This window comes from Ischnura elegans, chromosome 2, assembly GCF_921293095.1.
Source record: "Ischnura elegans chromosome 2, ioIscEleg1.1, whole genome shotgun sequence".
Classification (NCBI taxonomy): domain Eukaryota; kingdom Metazoa; phylum Arthropoda; class Insecta; order Odonata; family Coenagrionidae; genus Ischnura; species Ischnura elegans.
In genome coordinates this window covers 41,627,522-41,640,992 of record NC_060247.1, presented here as the reverse complement: position 1 = coordinate 41,640,992, position 13,471 = coordinate 41,627,522, and the positions used below count along the sequence as shown (strand labels likewise).

At 40.7% G+C, this 13,471-nt stretch overlaps 2 long non-coding RNA genes across 2 annotated transcripts; both read right to left on the bottom strand.

The window, feature by feature from the left end:
- Positions 1-290: 290 nt before the first annotated feature.
- On the bottom strand, positions 291-2,728 carry LOC124153651. Its single transcript, XR_006863713.1, has 2 exons — positions 1,895-2,728; positions 291-940 (listed from the first exon to the last, which is right to left on the bottom strand). It is a non-coding gene; the product is annotated as an uncharacterized LOC124153651 (long non-coding RNA).
- Positions 2,729-3,549: 821 nt separating this feature from the next.
- Positions 3,550-8,774, bottom strand: LOC124153649. Its single transcript, XR_006863712.1, has 2 exons — positions 8,457-8,774; positions 3,550-4,235 (listed from the first exon to the last, which is right to left on the bottom strand). It is a non-coding gene; the product is annotated as an uncharacterized LOC124153649 (long non-coding RNA).
- Between the last annotated feature and the right edge of the window lie 4,697 nt (positions 8,775-13,471).

Genomic DNA, 13,471 nt, shown 5'->3' with positions numbered 1-13,471 from the left:
TCTCTGAAAATTATTACTTGAGAGAGTAATAATTTGAGCCGTCATTTTCGCCATCCCTGCACTAGTACGTGGATACTTGTCGCGTCATTCTAGCTTAAATTGGCATAAATAGAGATTAATAGTGGCAATAATTAAAAACAAAAAACTGGACAAAGAATTAGCAAACAGCTCTGGGTCGTAGATAAAAATTAACGCGTACTGAATGTTATTCAAAAAATGAAATTCAGTGGAATATATAATCTATGGAGATGAATGGGAGAATAAGAGTAAAAAATTATAATGCAAAGCAATTAGATAGCCAACCACGTCATCAAATTTTAATGCATCCCTAGGTACATTCAATGAAACATAATTTGGTTTTGGCGTGTTATAGTGATATTGTGACGATGCCTTTGGTGACATGCCTCATGATATGTAGGACAATTTGGCCATGCAGGGAAAAATCACATTAACACACCGAATTGAAAAATCACAAAAATGAAGCGTTCGATTAATATTATTTAAGCTAGCATAGTTAATCGTGAATGAACTGCTGCTCTCACACAATTGTTCATGCCATTGTATGAACAGGATGCGTGACAACTAACAATTTCGATTTTACAAAGAGAAAAAGGAATATAATTTGGAACTTGATCACCTATTGTGACATAAGAACAGTGAATCAGCCCTTCGTTGTATGCCCTTATCAAGGAGTTCCTCTTCCTCTCAAGCATTTTCAATTCGTGTACCATTTCTTCGTACTCTTGGAGATCGGAAGCCATATCTGATGTACCTCTCCGCTGTCTTCCTCGCAGATGAGTTTCACCAGCTACCATTCCTCCCAGATATCCAGTTTTGCGTTGGTACTGGTTTCATTCGTCCATGGATGAACGACAATGGTGTGGGAATGATGTCTTCTTTCTCCACCTTCCCATGAATTGCCGTAATCCATGCGATTCGTCTGTGAAAAAAAGAAAACGTACTGTTATAGATAATGTTTAGCTGATCTCTAATGTACATACTAAGAGAATTAAATTTTGAATGGTGTCGTTCACACAGAAAGTCACAACTCATTGAAAGAATTGTTTTATAGAAAATTAAGATAAACTTGGACCAAAAACATCCTTCGCATGTATTTTTTCTCCTTTAAGTTGAATGTAAGAAAACACGTAATTTGTTACCCAGTTTCCACGAGTTGGTGACTTCATTGTATTTTCTTATTCATTTATTCGTTTTTAGGAGAATCATATATTAAGGGGAGTTATCGCGTAGTGGCGGATCCAGGATATGGAGAAGGGGGCTAGGTGCGGTCCTGAGGGTAACTTACCAGCACTAGGGGGGTCCGGAGAGTAAAGAAAATTTTGAGGATTTCGAAGCTTATAATAACACAGTAAGGTTGTCAAATTACTAATTTTTCAAAGAATTAATTTTTAAAAACAAATATTTATGTGCTTTTGTAATAATTTTCGTTTTAGTGGCTATTCTCTCATGTATATATTCGACAAATGAACAAAATTACAGTTAATGAAGTGCATAATGTATACTCCCCGTCTGGATCTGCCACTGATTGCTAGCGAGAAAGCAAACTACCCGAGACAAATTCACAGGATCAAGGAGTAGCTGAGAAGCGGCGACGAGCTTGGATTGTGCTGTTAACCTCATCAACTTTTGTGCGAGAGGGTGATGACCATCAATTTTGAGAATGGAATCGGCCAAAAGCATAGACACGCATTAAAAAAAGTGTGAGAACCTAATTGATTAAAAAATGAAGTCGGGGACATTCTGAAACTTGTTTTAAAATGTCTTGGCGAAAAATTATTTAAACAGGGAAAAATACACACACGAAAAAAAATATGCAGCAGCATTAATCTTGTCTTAAAATGTTCCATTGCCAGATAACCATTCTCATACTCACCGTTTATGTTGTTGTATACGACCGATGCTATCCCTTCTGAAATTGTTGGAATAGGCGGTGGAATGGGTGCCCTAGTCTCAGAGGGGCTACTAAATCTTACTCGCGGTTCGGTGATACCTACTTGCACACGGTCACTGTTTGCACTAACACTTTCCCGCGGTCTCTCCACCATTGAGAAGTAATAATCTTTAATTCTACAACTTAGGTGATGCACCATTTACACGAAGCTTATCACGGAGAATACTAAAGACAAAGTACTAGCATATAGTACATGGGAGGATGCCCCTCACTACTATAGTTGTCGTTATCGAGTACTGTCTTCGCATTTAGGCATTCACTCAAATTAGTACAAGACGCAAAAATTCTTTCGTCGTAAGGGGGTAGTTTCAAGGAAGTTAGGAATGCCCATGAGGCTGGTATAATCCGCTGCATTCCCACCTTCGTATCACTGAGTTCTCACGGAGATCGCGACGAAAAATTAGATGTACCTAATTTCACCACGCATGTGCAGTGGACTGTGATTATATAAGCACCGAGTTTTAATTTCTCATCCAAAGTAGCGTTGATTTTTTCACCACAGATAATTGCTGAATTGGACGGAGGATGGGTTATTACGCACACATCACTACCGACCCTAGTGACGATAGTGTCATTTAACTTCTCACACTCCAATGGGCACGCTGCTGCCATTTCTTTGGCAGTGGCCCCCTTGACCATCACCTCTGCGCACTTAATAGTCCTCAGTGTTCCCAAATGGATCTTTTAACCCTTTCTAACCCAGAGCTGTTTCTGGGAGAAATCAAATTTCAAGATTTTTCATTTTGAAAACTTGAAAATTTTACACTCAATGATAATTATCCTGGCAGATAAATATTTCGTCATTAAAATTTCCACTACAAAATAATATTTAGTTTAGATATCTCCTAAATAGAGCTGAAAGATTAAACATTTCTGATGTTACTTAGAAGCAACATTGGGTTAAAAAGGGTTAATATGCAGAGCTCATCCGTGTAGATGTTACACGCGAGAGCTATGAGGCTCGTGCCCGTGCTGGTATGCGTGACTGCCAAATGTACTGGGTTCCTCAGTTATAGGCAGATGTCTTCTCCTCGGGCAAAAGGTATTGGTGGGAAGGTTTGCAGAGTTACTGAATGCATCTTCTTGTGCAAGGGGACGAAAAAGATAAGGTAAAGGTGTGTTGGAGATAATAGGAACGAAACCCTTGGGTCGGGTTCGCAGGATACACTCCTGGAGCAGGGACTATAAGCGATCAGCTTTTCTCCTCTGCCACCAGAAGGGGAAGGACGGGAAGGAACAAGGAAAGGAGGCGCCGCCGCGATGAGAGCCCGACGACGCCTCCAGGGGTAGGACGGGGAAGAAGGGGAGGGGACGAGGAATCCTGCACCGTCACAAAGGCGGGCAGGTCCTACCATCAGCGAAACCAAGCAATACGCAATTAATATGCTACCAATTTTAGTAGATTTTCCTATGAGGAAGAAAAATCTATCGATCAAATCGGTAGATAGCATCAATATCATCATGGTAAAGATTTGTTGGAGATAGCAAACAATCCAACAAGGTAGGATATAGTATCGGGAGAAGTCACTGATGGCCGGTTCGTAACCCGCCGCCTCATTGGCTCGTTTTGCTGCATGAAGTCGCTCCGTCAGGGTTTGGAGACTGATGAGCTCCGGAGAGAGCTTGAGACTTTGGCAAGCCCTAATGACTCCCGTCTGCGAAGTGATGGTGTACTGAAGGTGAGCCAGAATATTCCGGACAGGTCCTCCAGGTAATTCTGCGTACCCCGGTGTCATTGTGCGTCGTGCCGGTAGTGTATGTCACCAAGGTCGCGCATCGTCCTTTCGAACTCCTCAGCTTCCCCCTCCAATATGACGAATCGCCTCGCGTGCCGCCGCATCGTAAGAGCAAAAGAAGGCGTAACCGCTCCCCCATCCGGTGACAATGGTGCCTCTGCACGTTGATCAGCCCGATATATCGGGTTACAATTCTCTTGTGCCGATGCCAGAGTGGTGCTTATGGCGTCACAAATTCCTGGGTGGTTTTCTCTTTCGCAGTCGGATGTTAAGGATCTGAAAATTTCCAACTCCCTCCATGGATTTAAGGGAACCTTCCATACACAAGTGTAGGATGTTTCATATTCAGTGCGATTAGGTAATTGCCTCAATTAAGCTCCCGCTGTGACGTGTACAAGTATGCCCCCATGTTCTCCATTCCATAGGTGACCCTAATCAGCATTCCCAAAAGGTAGGTGTAATATTCAATCTCCTTCATTTTCCTGAAAGACGTCCACGGGCTTCACGTGGCGTCCCTTTGGTTGGCCCTGAGAAAAAGGAGAAAAGATGGTTGATCAGGCCACCCATTCCATCCCCTTTCACAAAGCAATTAATTGAAACCATTTACCTCTTATTTACGATTATTCCGTTTACTCATTCTTTTTCCACTCTTACTTACTAATTTGGTTCAACAATTCTCGTCACAAAACCCTCCTGGATTGTTCAGCTTTTTTTATCCTAGGTCTTAATCCCAAATCTAAAAATTTAAATTCTAAGTCTTTTATTTACTAATTCAACAGCCCTTATGATGCGAGCTTACATTCTCAATTTTTACTCTACCGGTACCATTTTGTTAGAAAAATGTATTGTATCCATTGAATTCCATCAAAGAGGCAAATCTCCTCATCGTCGCCCTTCCTTTCGTCCGAATAGAAGGTGTCTCTGGAGTTTACAGCGTTTTTTTTTATTGGCCATTTATTTTTCTTCCCGTTATCGTTTTCCCCAGTATTCTCCCTTGGGTCGACCCTTTTTGCAAATATATCTCAGCGACGCGATTCAACCCGTCCCTCGCCCCTCCACGCTCTTCGACCTGACGCTAGGCAGGAGAGGGATAGGTGGCGTCGCGACGTTGCATGGTTCAGTTATTCTTCCCCGCTACATTCCTTGTATGCGCATACGTCATCTTCTCATTGTGGCGAGGCCCTTCTCTGATCCCCCTCTCATAGTTAAAAACATAATTGAAATGTTTTCACTATCCCACCGAGGCGAGACTCTTCCCTGATCTCCCTCGATTCCCTCAGACCTCCTGTCTGTTTCACTCGTTTGGTCCTCCCAAACTATATTCTCAATACGGGATGCCACCATTCCCCCGAGGCGAGATCATTCCCTGATCCCCCTTTATAGATCTAAACATGCGCTAAACGTCACGACTTCCCTTACGCGTAACAGCCCTACAGTTAAAAACAGTTAAAACGTTTTCGCCGTCGTTATGTGGAATATTAAATCAAACGTCATAGCCAAAATATTGTCAACGCACTCACATTTCTCACTGTTACCGATTTCGTGCCGCTTTCTGTTTCCACTATGCAAACCCTGCGTTTCTGTAAACTTTGGATTTTATACAGGAGGTACACACATCCAAAGGTAAGCAAAATGCAACAAGAGACTGGCAATCCACGATCGGACGCTACAGGACCTTCCTGATACATTGCAATCTAATTTTGTCTGAGTCCCTTTCCTATGAAATAAAAATATTACATTATTATACACATACTCATTCATCACAAGCCCTCTGATAGTAAATACTCATTCGTGCCATATACATCAGGTCCGTTTTCCCTCTTCCTTTATCTATTTCGCTAATCTCACCCTGTATCTCTTTCGGTGCCATTCTCTCACCGTGGTCCCCACGAGTAATCGCCTTGGCACCCTTCCAGTAGCGGATACAGAAAAAACTCAAGGGGGGGTCGCAAAAGATAACTTGAATTACCTTTACTTTTATCGTAATAAAATATAATCAAGTCAAAAGCAAAGTTTAAGAAGTTTTTAATTAAAGTTATTATGTAAAAATACAAGACAATGCCATCTTATGATTTAAAAGAGTTACAATGGGGTAGTTTCCTTCACCAAAGAAAACGAAAGGCATTGATTGCGATTCGTTACCCATGATTAGTGTATTCATAATATACAAATTATTTGGTTTTAGAAATGCCAGTTTAGACGAATGGCAACGGTCAATTTTAACCTCATTTGAAAACGGCCAGAATGGCGCCCATGCGATTCCACTCCACGTGACGTCACAGGGACCTAGTTACTATACGAGTAGATAGGAGTTTTACATTGTCTGAGATTACCAATGCATGCATGAGGCACAGAGCTCAGGGAAACATCTCTTAATAATCACACATTAAAAATACAGCTCGGAAAGTTTCCTTCGTTTGATAGGGGAATAATAATCCTTATTTAGGCCAAGCGCTACCTGCTAGCAGGGTACTCAGCTACCTACTAGCAGACTGCGTCGTATCAGCGCTCAAGCCTCGCCCCAAGGTCACCTCACACGCCGACAGCTGGAACCAGAAATACGTCACTCGGACTTTTCCCGTAATTCCTACTTAGCCGTCGCGTTTTCGCTTGCTTGAAATTTTTCACTTTTCGTTTAATCGCGAAAAATAGATATCGTCATTCGAAAATCTAAGTGCGTGAAATGCGCACTCCAGGAGTAATAAGCTTTCGATTTAGGCAATAAAAAAATAATAGGAAACCACCCTATTGTGGTTCTGCAATGTTTGGCAATACGGTCGGCCCCACAAGGGGGGGGGGCGCCCCCTGCGCCCCCCTTCTGTATCCGCCACTGCACCCTTTGATGGTTGAAAAGGATGGCGACCGTATTCTCACCATCATGATGGACGACCTCCAGACTCAGACACTCTTCAATTAAGCGCCTGGTCGGGGTTACTCGTCTCCCGCCTTCCGGTTTCGGTCCTTCCACCTTACAGTCAACCTCGTCTCAGGATGGTAAAATGACGTCACTCGTCAGCAACTACTTCTCTGGATTTACCCATAGCTGCGCGGGAGGATCTTGATTCGATAAGTCATGTTCCTCTGCCTTCAGCGCCTCAAGGTTTCCCATTCTCACTGTAACCTCTCCAAACTCATTTTTTAGGGTGCCTTCGCACTTCTCAAAGTTCAAAATGCTCCGTGTTGTTTCAACAATCCTTTTCCGAGTAGAAGGGGTTCGATTAAATTGCTCAGGACATTTGCCTCGGACGTAAATTGTAATTAGGCCTCGGCACCCCTTTCTTATCTTCACGCGACCCATTAACCCGCTGAATGCAATTTTAAATGATTGGCAACATTCATGACAATCTCGCTCTATCGTACTATTTTCCGAATCGTACCCTTCTAATGTATTCGGTCATATTCCCGGGGTTCGCGTAAAAAATGCAGCATCAAGTGAATTTTAGTGTCTTCGTCCCTAGCGTTTGCGGCGGCTATTCTGTCAAATTCTGAGAGAAATTCATTAACGTCCTCCCCTAAGTTCCCACTGCATGTTGGAGGTGTTAAATAGGGTGGTTTCCTATTATTTTTTTATTGCCTAACTAGAAATATTATTACTTCTGGAGTACGAATTTCACACTTTTAAATTTTTAAATGACGATATCTATTTTTCTCGATTAAATTAAAGTGAAAAATTTCAGGCGCGCGAAAACGCGACTCTTAAGTATGAATGCTGGGAAAAGCCCGTGTGCCGTATTTCTCGTTCCAGCTGTCGGCGTGTGAGGTGACCTTGTGGCGATTATGTGTGCGCCGCTGCGAAGCAGGATGCTAGCAGGTAGCAGGGTACCCTGCTAGCTGATAGCGCTTGGCTTAAATAAGGATAATTATTCCCCTATCAAACGAAGGAAACTTTCCAAACCTAGGTAATTTTAATGGGTGATTATTAAGACATGTTTCCCTGAGCTCTGTGCCTCATGCATGCATTGGTAATCTCAGACGATGTAAAACTCCTATCTACTCGTATAGAAACTAGGTCCCTGTGACGTCACGTGGAGTGGCATCGCATGGGCGCCTTTTTCAACGCGGTTAAAATTGACCATTGCCATTCGTCTAAACTGGGATGTCTAAAACCAAATAATTTGTATATTATGTACACAATAATGGTGGGTAACGAATCGCAATCAATGGCTTTCGTTTTCTTTGATGAAGGAAACTACCCTAATACTACCCTTGATCACCCTCGCGGTTTTCCTTCCGAGGATATACTTCTCGCTTCCGAGTTACTTTTCGTTCGCGATATTTTCAAAAATAACCACTTCTGTTTCACCCCCTAATCCGCTTGGCTCTCCGCGCTCATCAACCACATCCCGTGCCACGACTTGTGACGGTGTCCCTATTTGCGGCCAATTGCGCACGGATTAGTGCATAACTCACGGGTTAATCTCCTCGGATTGTCGACAACAACGCGGATCGAAAATTCTCACAATTACACGACAATGCACAATTCAAGAACCCATTAAATATATTTAAGGGAGGCCAAAGCCCATACTGGGCTGTAGTGCCAAGGAAGTAGTAAGTAGTATTAAATATATTTAACAACACGAGAAAGAAAAGTGTTATTAAAACTAAGATTTCGTTATCATCTGGTATCAGTTTTTTTTGCAATTTAAAATTACCCCTACCAAGACTGATCGGCCTTGCGCTGAATCCACCCCAGCCTAATCTCATGAAAAAGAAGAAGAGTTGGGAAAAAGGAATGGAAGAATACATACCGTACTGTGACTACTCCTCAGGACAAGTCCTTCTGCCGGCCCTCTCCTGGGTCGTCTTCCGAAGTTTCAAATTCTTGATCTAACCACGGCGGCTTCACCAATTTGTCGTATCCTCTCGTGGACAGCTCTAAAAGGGGCGACTCAGACTAGGAATCTTGACTGACGCTGAGGGATTCTGGACTGCGAAGGTGGTCCTCTCGGAGGGACAGTATCGGTGAGAAATGAAAGATACGGGGTTTGCCGCTAGAGTATATTTGAGTCTGTTGGTTCTTGGGCAAGAGTGATCTCCTCCCTCGGGCAATCCGGGTCTATCGACGAGCTTCCACGGCCCTGTGGACGCCCGCTACGCGGGCCCCGACTCTTGGCGAAATGACCTCGAGTGAATAATGCGTGCATTTTTTAAGGCATCGCGGCATCCGATATAATATTGATTTTGTTCCCTTGACTATCATCTTAAGTTACGAGGGTGAACTTACAAGTAAGGTCTCTAATTTTTTTTATCATTAAATGTGACATTTGTTTACATTGTTGGATACATTGCTGGAAAGGTCATGCCTTCCACTAATTTTCATTGTAGTCAACCAGGCACTCGATTACTTTCCTCATCCGCATGATGAACTTTTGAATCCCATCGTCATACCATCTTCTGTCTGCATTGCTATTATGGATATTGATCTCCTCTTACACCTCCTCGTCCATAGCGAACTTCATTCCTCCAAGGTGTTTCTTCACAGCGAGCAGCATGCGGAAATCACTGGGTGATAGAGTCTAAAATATATAAAATAAAATATATAAAAAAAATAAAAAAAAGCTCTTACTCTTCAAAATGTCACACAACTTGTTCGGCACTGCACCTCTATGGTCTTCGGTGAGCTGTTTGGGCAACCTCCTGGCAGTGGACGTTTGCACGGCCGAAAAGGAATTTGTGGCACCATTTACGAGCGTTTTTAACATCCATACATTTTTCACCATCAACTTCAACCAATTGGCGATTAATGTCTATAGGTGCCACCTATTTCCTGGTCAAAAATTGTATGACAGACCGGATTTCAAACCTGGACGAAGACGTGAGGAGAAGCTCCATGGAGAAAGTTACTGCACAAACAATGGGCGGTCAACTTTCTCAGTGGTCGAGAGTGGTAGTGGAGGAACCAAAGAATATGGTGGTTTTGGCGGATTGTGCTTCCTGCGGCGATGTAATAACTTAGGAGACTTTACTTTTAAGTTTACCGTTGTATTTTAAAGCCATATTAGCCAATGTACGCACAAGAGTTAGAGAACAGCAAACCCTAAGACATTATATCACCTAATTAAATTTGACAAAAATTCCTCAAGTGTCCTGAGAGGCATCATCACCGGTTGTTGAGCCAAACCAAATTTTAGAGCTGCTAATTCGTAAGTGAGCATGAGTGAGGGTCTCTCTATTCTCCCACCTCCAAAATGAGAATCAGGGTAGATAATTTGCATTGCTGCAGAAAATTGTGAAATCCATTTCAATATGACTAAAAATCTTAAAAATTTATGTGCGAAAAATCCACAGAGAAAATGTCATTTGCCTTGACCGGGATTCCTTAATTTCCACAAATTATTTATTCTACAAATTTCCTTAGGGGAGAATGACACTTCAGTAGCTTAACTGGCTAAAGCACTTGGCCGGAAATTGAGGGATCTGGGTTCGAATCTTGGTCAAGGCGAATGATTTTTTCTCTGTAGATTTTTCGCACAATTTGTGCATTGCAGGACTGCAGTAAATTTATCACCGTGGCTAGTCCCAGTATACTTGAATTAAAAATTTATATTTGAGAATGGAGGAAATTATTAAGAGAGGCCAAAATCAATATGTGTTGGCTCTGAGTTTATCAATTTCAATGCACACTTCATCGAGCTAAGTGTGTTCACTCAAAGGGAGGGACTAAAACTCCCCTACCCAGGTGTAACTTCAAGCAAAGGATTAAGGAATCCACCTAAGGAATGGCTCAGGGGGTGGTAGGAGAAATGTGGAGGTAAAAATCAATGACTTGAGAGTATCGTGATCTAATCCTAATTTTATTCATAGTAACAAATTAAAGATCAAAAAAACATGCACACATTAGAAGACATAAAAGATATTTATGGAAAAGATTTCAATTTTTTGTAATGTTTCAGATAAATTGTGTTATTAAAATGTTTATATTTTTGTCTAATTATGGTCATCACATTAACCACCCAGCCAGTCTTAATGACCGGAGAGGAAAGTTCACACCACGCCATGCCGGTCATAGTGACTGGCAACTGTGCGACTGAATTGTAGTGGATTTCTGCAGGGGCGCAGCTAGGAATTAAGGCTGAGGGGGGTTTAGGTGCAACTAATACTGGTGTGTGTGGGGTATGGAATATCCACCAGGATAAGTGGTAGGAGCGAGATTTATTAATTACATATGGAATTTTAAAGATAAATGGTTCAAAATGGTGAGTTTTACGGCTTTCTGAGGGATATTTTATTCATCCTTACACTATTATATTAGTAATATCAATCCAATTAAGTAAAATGGATAAAACTCAAAAATTTCTCTGAGTTCTGGGAGGGGTTATCCCTGAAAACCCCCGCCCTTGCTGTAACACTAGATTTCTGTGCCACAGGTGACTGGACCAGTAGGGTAGTTTCCTTCATCAAAGAAACTGAAAGGCATCGATTCCAATTCGTTACCCACAATTAGTGTATTCATAATATACAATTATTTGGTTTTAGCAATCCCAGTTTAGACAAATGTTAATGGCCCATTTTAACCTCATTTGAAAAAGGCCAGAATATCGGCCATGCGATGCCGCTGCACATGGCATCATGGGGACCCAGATGCTATACGAGTAATCAGGAGTTTTACATCTTCTAAGATTACCAATGCATGCATGTGGTGCATAGCTCAGGGAAACATTTCTTAATCACCTATTAAAATTGCCTATGGTCGGAAAGTTTCCTTTGCTTGATAGGGTATTAATAATCCTTATTTAAGCCAAGTACTACCTGCTAGCAGCCTGCATCATAGCGGTGCTCATGGCCTTGCACCAAGGTGGCCTCACACAGGGGCAGCCTGAACCAGAATGACGTTAGTTGGAATGACGTTATTTCCCAGCATTCATAGTTAGCCGTCACATTTTTGCACACTTGAAAATTTGCACTTCTCATTTAATCGCGAAAAATATATATTATCGTTTAAAATTCTAAAAGTGTGAAATATGTACTCCAGGAGTAATAATCTTTCGATTTAGGCTATTTAAAAAAAATGGAAACCACCCTATTGCCTAGATATAAATTAAGACCAAAGTGATCATTATGATCACAGTGCTTCCAAGCAGAGTGAAATTCATTTCAGACTCCATTTTTAGATATGATATTTCTACATGTCAGAAGCCATTAATACCCAATTTATGAAAAAACATGATGGTATCTCAGGAAGTACCTAGGTATTGAGACACCACAGCTATTGACGTGTTAAATTTTCATGATAAAAATTTGATAAGAAATTTTATTCTAGTTATGAGGTATATTTACTATTCACAATGAATTATGTGTGTACATTTTACCACACAATGTACTGCATTGCCATAATTAAGTGTTGCAAAGTTACCTGGTACTCCTCAATCATATCCCGTTACCAGATATTTAATTTTATCTTGATCCTACAGTGTAAATTTGGGGATAAGTAATCCTGAATAAAGAGAAAAAAATAGAGTTCCTATGATAACTTGAGATGTTGAGTGACTTATCCCCCTAAAAATTCTCTCTCCAAGGGGTGGTAAAGATAAATTTGGCCCCCTGACTATTATCAATTCATCATCTTAATTTATTGCAAAGTGCTATTAGCCTGAGAGCATACAAGAGATAAAGAGTAACATACCAACGCACCAAAATGAATCTGATAAATATTCCCGAAGTGTTCTGAGAGGAGCAATTGCCTCTCATTACTGATCAGGATCTCCTACAACCACTGAGAGGGATGGTTTACCTGCTGTGAGAATACAGTTGACTCCAAAGTCATCCACAGTGCATTCATCATCAGATTCCACTTCTAGAAGTTGACGATCACAGAGTCCATTAACGACAGATTAATGAAGAAGGAACGTATTCCAACAATAGTTTGTCAGGTTCATAGTTGTTTTAATTTCTCCCTAATTCTTCCTTAACGCATTCACTACAACTGGCACCAATTGGCATCACCCTGGCTTTAATCATGGAGCTGCCTAATGCCCATTCATTACTTCCTCTTAGTAATACAATGCTGATATTTCTACACCAAAAACATGAACACATTTGAAGTATGCCAAACCTAATTTTTCAGGCTTAAGAAAAGCTATTTCCCTAGTTTGAAAATGAACGAAAAAGCTTATATTCTTTAAAATTATTTACATTAAGCTTACTTGCATTATTTATTAATTGATTATTTACATTTAAAATTATTTACATTAAGCTTACTTGCATTATTTATTAATTGATTATTTACATTTAAAATTATATACATTAAATTAACAGAAAGCAATGCTACAAGAGCCCTTGCAATGTAGATAAATACTATGTATGTATTAGTATTAAGGATTTAAGACTGAGTTCTTTTGGGCTGAAAAAGCTATCATTAAAGATAATAATAGTTAAGCCCTTTAAAACCAAATTTTTATTTATTTTGACTGAACTGATAGTACATGAAAGCCGAAGTATGACCCACATGTATAGTATAATGACTCCCCTCTAGTATAATGACTAATCATAATACCAGTACAAACTATATACATACATATATTTTTCCTCAATTTGCAACAGTCCTCCGAAAATGAATTGAAGCGTCATTACTGAGTTCAGCGAGGTTAAGTAACGAGTTGGAAACCACGTAAATTAAAATCTGTATTCTGGGAAAATGTGTTCAAAGTACTATTGTCCATTTGACAGTTTTCAAGTGTGAATATAATTATAAGTATTGATAATATATTTCTTTAATCATGGTTTACCCTGAAAATTTTTAAACTTACCAAGCTTTTTGATGTAT